Raw genomic sequence first — 6,000 nt, 5'->3', positions numbered from 1 at the left:
GAAGACCCCAACAACCCTTTGCAGCAACAAGAATCCCAACTAACAGGAATGGAAATATCTGGCAACAAGCGAACTCATGGATCAGAAGGATCTGATTCTGACAAAGACTCTCCCACAAATACAAATCAGCTATCCATTGTAACTACCACTCCCAACACTGAAGGTTGGCGAAAGGTGGAAAAGAAGAAAGGGAGAAAAGAATGGTTTTTATTTTTATTTTTTTCTTTCTTTCTGTCTAAACAGGAACATATCATATGCATATGCTTTTTAGCATCTACAACATGTAATTTTGTCTTATGAATAAAATTATGATTTTTCCAAGGGGCAAAAAAAAGAAGTTCATGCATCAGATAGAGGACAGGGACATCGATCTAAGGAGAAGAATAAGGGTGCAGGCTGGAAGCCTATAGAGCGTTGGACTTGTGGCAAAGATCATCGCAAGAGAGATTGTCTACAGATTTATAGTGGTAGGCCTTAGATATAGAGTGCACATTACACACAAATTGTTGGGGATGCTGGTCAAAGCGTTCCTCGTATCGATGCAACAGTGGATAACAATCATGCAGACCACCAGGCATCTATCATTGAGATGGACGGTAAGCTTTGTGATCAACTTATTTATATTTTGATTGACCCTGGATCTAATTATAGCTATGTTAGTCCTAACTTGGTGGATAAGTGTGGTTTGAGTAAGGAATTGCATGCAAAATCTTGGTTAGTGCTGTTGGCTATAGGTACCAAGAAGTGAGTTCACCATTGGGTAAGAGCTTGTGGATTTGATTTGAATGGTATGCCTACCGCAACACATTTGAATGTATTACCGTCGGGATCATACAATATGTTGTTGGGCATGGATTGGTTGTATCTTCATAGAATCAAGGTGGATTGTATGACAAGTCCATTGTGTGTGTTGATGAAAATGGAGAACCAAGAGTCTTACATGGAAATAAGAAAGCCACATCAGTTAGGATGGTGACAACTATGCAAGCAAAGCGCAGTTGCAGGAAAGGGTGTGTGTTATTTGCAGTTCACATGTCTAGTGACGAGGGTAAGGAAGTTGAGGATGCATATATTTTAAGTAGGTACCCATGTTACAACGATTCAAGGATGTATTTTCTGAGGATATTTTAGAATATGCACCTCACATGGAAGTATAATTTTATGTTGAGTTAGTGCCAGGGTCAAATCCAACATCAAAAGCACCTTACATGATGAGCACACTTGAGTTGGTAGAGCTGAAGCTACAATTGAAGGAAGTGTTGGACAAGGGATACATTAGGCCAAGTGTATCACCATGGGGCGCACCAGTATTATTTGTGAAGAAGAAAGATGGTACTCTCAGATTATGCATTGACTACAGGGAGTTGAACAAAGTGACCATCAAGAACATGTATTCGTTGTTGAGGATTGATGACTTGTTCGATCAGTTGAAGGGAGCAACAATGTTCTAGAAGATTGATCTAAGATCTGGATATCATCAGGTACGCATGAAAGAGGACATTTACAAGATGACTTTCCAGACCAGGTATGGGTATTATGAGTTTGTTGTAGTTCCATTGAGCTTAACTAATGCTCCAACTACACTTATGTGCTTGATGAATAGTGTGTTGCGTCAATATTTGGATAAGTTTGTTATTGTGTTCATTGATGACATATTGGTATATTCTAAAAATGAGGAAGAGCATGATGAGCATTTAGCAACAATGTTGAGGTTGTTAAGATAGCATCAGTTGTATGTTAAGCTCATCAAGTGTAGTTTCTTTCAGACTGTTGTACATTACCTGGGACATGTTATCTCGAAGGAGGGCATTGCAATGGATCCAGAAAAGATAAGGGCCATCACGAAATGGGTATCTCTCGAGAATGTAGATGAGGTGAGATCTTTCATGGGGTTGGCAGGTTATTATAGGAGGTTCATTAGGAACTTCTCACAGATTGCTTATCCTATCACATCATTGCAGAGGAAAGGTAAGAAGTTTGAATGGACAAAGGAGTGTGAGGCTAGTTTTGAGTAGCTTAAGTAGTTGTTGACACATGCACCAATGTTAAAGATTGCAGATCTAGACAAAGAGTTTGTAGTATGCACAAATGCTTGTAAGAAAGGACTTGGTGGAGTCCTTATGCAGGATGGACAGGTCGTATTCAATGAGTGAAGGAAACTGAATGAGCACAAGCAGAACTATCCCACCCATGATCTTGAGTTGGCAATGATTATACATGCATTGAAGATGTGGAGACACTATATTCTAGGCAAGAGGTTTACATTGACGAGTGATCATAGTGGTTTGCAGTACCTATTTGACCAACCAAATCTAAATGGTAGGCAAGCTCGGTGGTTGGCTATGATCAGTGAGTTCGATTTTGAGATCCGATATATCAAAGGTAAAAAGAACAAAGTAGTAGATACTCTTAGAAGGTGGATACATGTAAATCACTTAGCAACCATGAGATCCTATGGGACAGGCTTACATGATAGGATCTTGCAGGTAGGTCAACAAGATGTTAGATATATGGAGATTATGCACAAGTTGCAGCACAGTACTGGTACATATACAGGGGATAGTACAGGTGCAGGTATAAATGATAGTATATGTACATGTGGTAGTATACGTACAAATATAGGTAGTGGTATAGGTATAAGTACAGGTGTAGGTGCACAGGATGTGGACTATTACCTTACAATAAATGGATTGGTTAGATTCAAAGATAGGATATATGTGCCAGATAGAAGTGAGCTCAAGAAGCCGATCTTGAGGGAGTTTCATGCGAAACCATATTTGGGTCACCCAGGTTATCAGAAGACATTGGCAGCAGTGAAGATATTTTATTATTAGCCGAACCTGGAGAGGGATGTAGCAGAGTTTGTAGCTAGGTGTTTTGATTGTTAGCGTGTGAAGGCAGAGTGTAAGAATCCAGGTGGACTGCTACAACCGATTGCGATTTCAGAGTGGAAATGGGAAGTCATTTCCATGGAATTCATCACAAGTTTTCTAAGGACAATGAGACAACATGATTCCATCATGGTTATTGTGGACAAGTTGACGAAAGTCACACACTTCATTCCAGTGAAGTCTACATTCTCATCTAGTGATTTAGCACAGGTATTCATCAGAGATGTGGTCAGATTGCATGGTGTTCCAAAGAAGATTATGTCAGACAGGGATGCGAAGTTCACTTCCAAGTTTTGGAAGGAGTTATTTGCAGGTTTGGGTATAGAGGTTACCATTAGTATAACTTATCATCCATAGACAGATGGACAGAAAGAGAGGGTCAACAGGATATTGGAGGACATGTAGAGGATGTATGTGATACATCAACAATGAAAGTGGGAAGAGTATCTTCCATTGGCAGAGTTCGCTTACAACAATGGGTATCATGAATATTTGAGGATGAGTCTGTTTGAGGCATTGTATGGGCGGAGTTGCAATACTCCTATCAGTTCAGGTGATCTAATTAACATGGTGTTGATTTGACCAGACATGTTGACAGACATGGAACAAGAAATGCAGGTTATCAAGAAGAATCTAAAGGCAGCATAGAATAGGCAAAAGAGATGCAAATCAGAACAGGTTGTTCAAGGAGTTGCAGGTTGGGGAACATGTGTACTTTCACATCAAACCAAAGAAGAGCTCCTTACGGATTGGATCATGTTCCAAGCGAACACCACGGTTTTGTGGACCATTCAATATCATCGAGACGATTGGGCCAGTAGCTTATCGACTTGCACTTCCCCCGACTGTGAAAGTCCATGATGTTTTCCATGTGTCATTACTTAAGAATTATGTTATAGATGTTGATCATGTGGTTGACTAGTTTGTATTGCAAGTGGAACCAGATGGAGAATTCCAGCCAGACCCTCAGTGTATATTGTAGAAAAAGGTGTTCATGCTCCAGAATCGAGCAATCGAGCAAGTTAGGGTGCAATGGAAGCACTTTGGGCACGATGAAGCTACATGGGAGATGTCGGATTAGATGTGGGCTATGTATCCTTCCTTGTTTGTCGTTTGAGGCAAAGTGGTTTTGGTATATGTTTAGGTGCATGTTTTGGTGATGTTTTATATATGTACATATGTATATGGATGTAAATACCGCCATGAGCTATGTTATAAATCTCCAATAAGCAGTATGGGTGTAATGTCGTTATGATGTTATGTTTGTTATGTTTTCATGTTGGTTTGCTTCTCAACAGGTTTATCAATGTAAATAATGCATCAAGCTAAGTTATAAAGCTCCATTGATAATATACTTTGCTTACAACAGTTTGTGGTTATAGGCGTTGTTGAACACCGAGGATGGTGTTCCCCCAAGGGGGAGGGTTATGTAACAACCCTGGTTGAAATTCCATGTAATAAAAGTTAATAAAGGAAAAACAATAACCATGGTTGATGGGACACTTATTCCAAGTTGAATGTTGGGTAAGACATCTTAGTGATGGGGATCACTTGGGATTGATTAATGGCTAAGGAAATTGTGAAAGGCAATGGCTAAGGCTTTGGAAAGACAAAATGGCATTTTGGCACATTTATTTATGAAAATAATGGAAATTAGGAGAAAAGGGAGGTGAAAGGTCACTAGTTGCATGTGAGGAGGAAATTGAAGGAAAATAATGGAAAATGAAGAAAATAAAGGCCTCATTCATAGAAATGGCTTATGAGGAACAATTGGTAACCTTTTTTCAGTTCAGTGTTGGATCTCTCTCATTATTCTCTCTCTCTCTTATACTCTTGGATATTTAGAGTTTTTTTGAAGCACTCATGGAGGTTGTGGCGTACTTGGATTTTTGGAGCAAGAAGGTAAAGGAAGAGTAGGAAAGTGCAAGAGAACATCGAGATCATCAGCTACAATGAGATTTTCTTGTAAGTACTAAGTTGCATGTATGTTTTCCTCACTAGTTTTGGCATGCATGGAATATGCATGTGGATTTTTGGTCATAATCTGTCACTGTCATGGAGGATTGTTTAGATTGAGAGTGGATTGCCTAGCCTTGCCATTTCTTGGATAGCCATGGAGATTGTTGGTTTATTTCCTCGTTTTGTTTTGGTCAGTTCTCATGTTTCCTTAGCTTGGGTTGAGTTATTAGTTCCTGGAAGCCCTGGTTGGACAAATGTTATGGAAACCCTATAACAACTTGGGTTGAGTTACTAGTCCTGGAAGCCTTGGTTGGACAAACACTCTGGAAGCCCTTGGTGGGTTGAGTTACTAGTCCTGGAAGCCTTGGTTGGAAAAACACTCTGGAAGCTCGATGACAGCTATGGGTTGAGTTACTAGTCCTGGAAGCCTTGGTTGGAACAAACGCTCTAGAAGCCCTGGAAGGCTTGGATAGAGACCAATCTAATGATGGTTTTGTGATGTCTGACCGTGAAGTGGAATCATTGTTTGATGGGTTGAGGTGGATAGCCTCTAGAAGCCCTGTATGGTTTTGGATTGATTGTGTTCCATGAGATCCCACATTCATGCTTGGAACATGACACGAGGGTGAATGGTGGAACGTGGAAGTCCCATCCCAGGTTTGAATTTTTCATCATCAATATGAGGTTATTTCTCCTTGTATTTCTACAAGTATTATAATGGTTTATATGTGGATCATATGGCTGTGATTTCATTGGTATTTCTGTTGCTATTATGCTAGTTATATATATGTTTTATGACAGTAGCTATGTATGGATCTCATCATGTTTTTACTTGTAAATGAATGAAAAATGTATCTATGACCTAATAGATGAATCGATAGTCGATGTGTTGAGGCATCAATGTCTCTTAGCGATTCTCAGCTAAGTATGCGACCCCTATGCTCATATCTATTATTTACACCTTTAGATTACATGTTTGTGATATGTTTGATGAAATCCTGTCATGGCTAGTAGGCGTCTAGTCATGGTCTTATTCAAGTAATTGCTTTTGCATTGTCATTTCCCTGTTATCTTACTGTTTTGAAGATGTCATTTTATTATGGGCAGTGACCTAGGCTCTGGGCCTGAAAAAGTGGCTCAAATCTCGGGG

The sequence above is a fragment of the Pinus tabuliformis genome, chromosome 5_2, assembly GCF_031772625.1.
Source record: "Pinus tabuliformis cultivar Carrire ecotype Pingquan chromosome 5_2, CPIR1, whole genome shotgun sequence".
In the NCBI taxonomy this organism is placed as follows: domain Eukaryota; kingdom Viridiplantae; phylum Streptophyta; class Pinopsida; order Pinales; family Pinaceae; genus Pinus; species Pinus tabuliformis.
The sequence above is the reverse complement of the archived record's forward strand: the minus strand, read 5'-3'. Positions refer to the sequence as shown.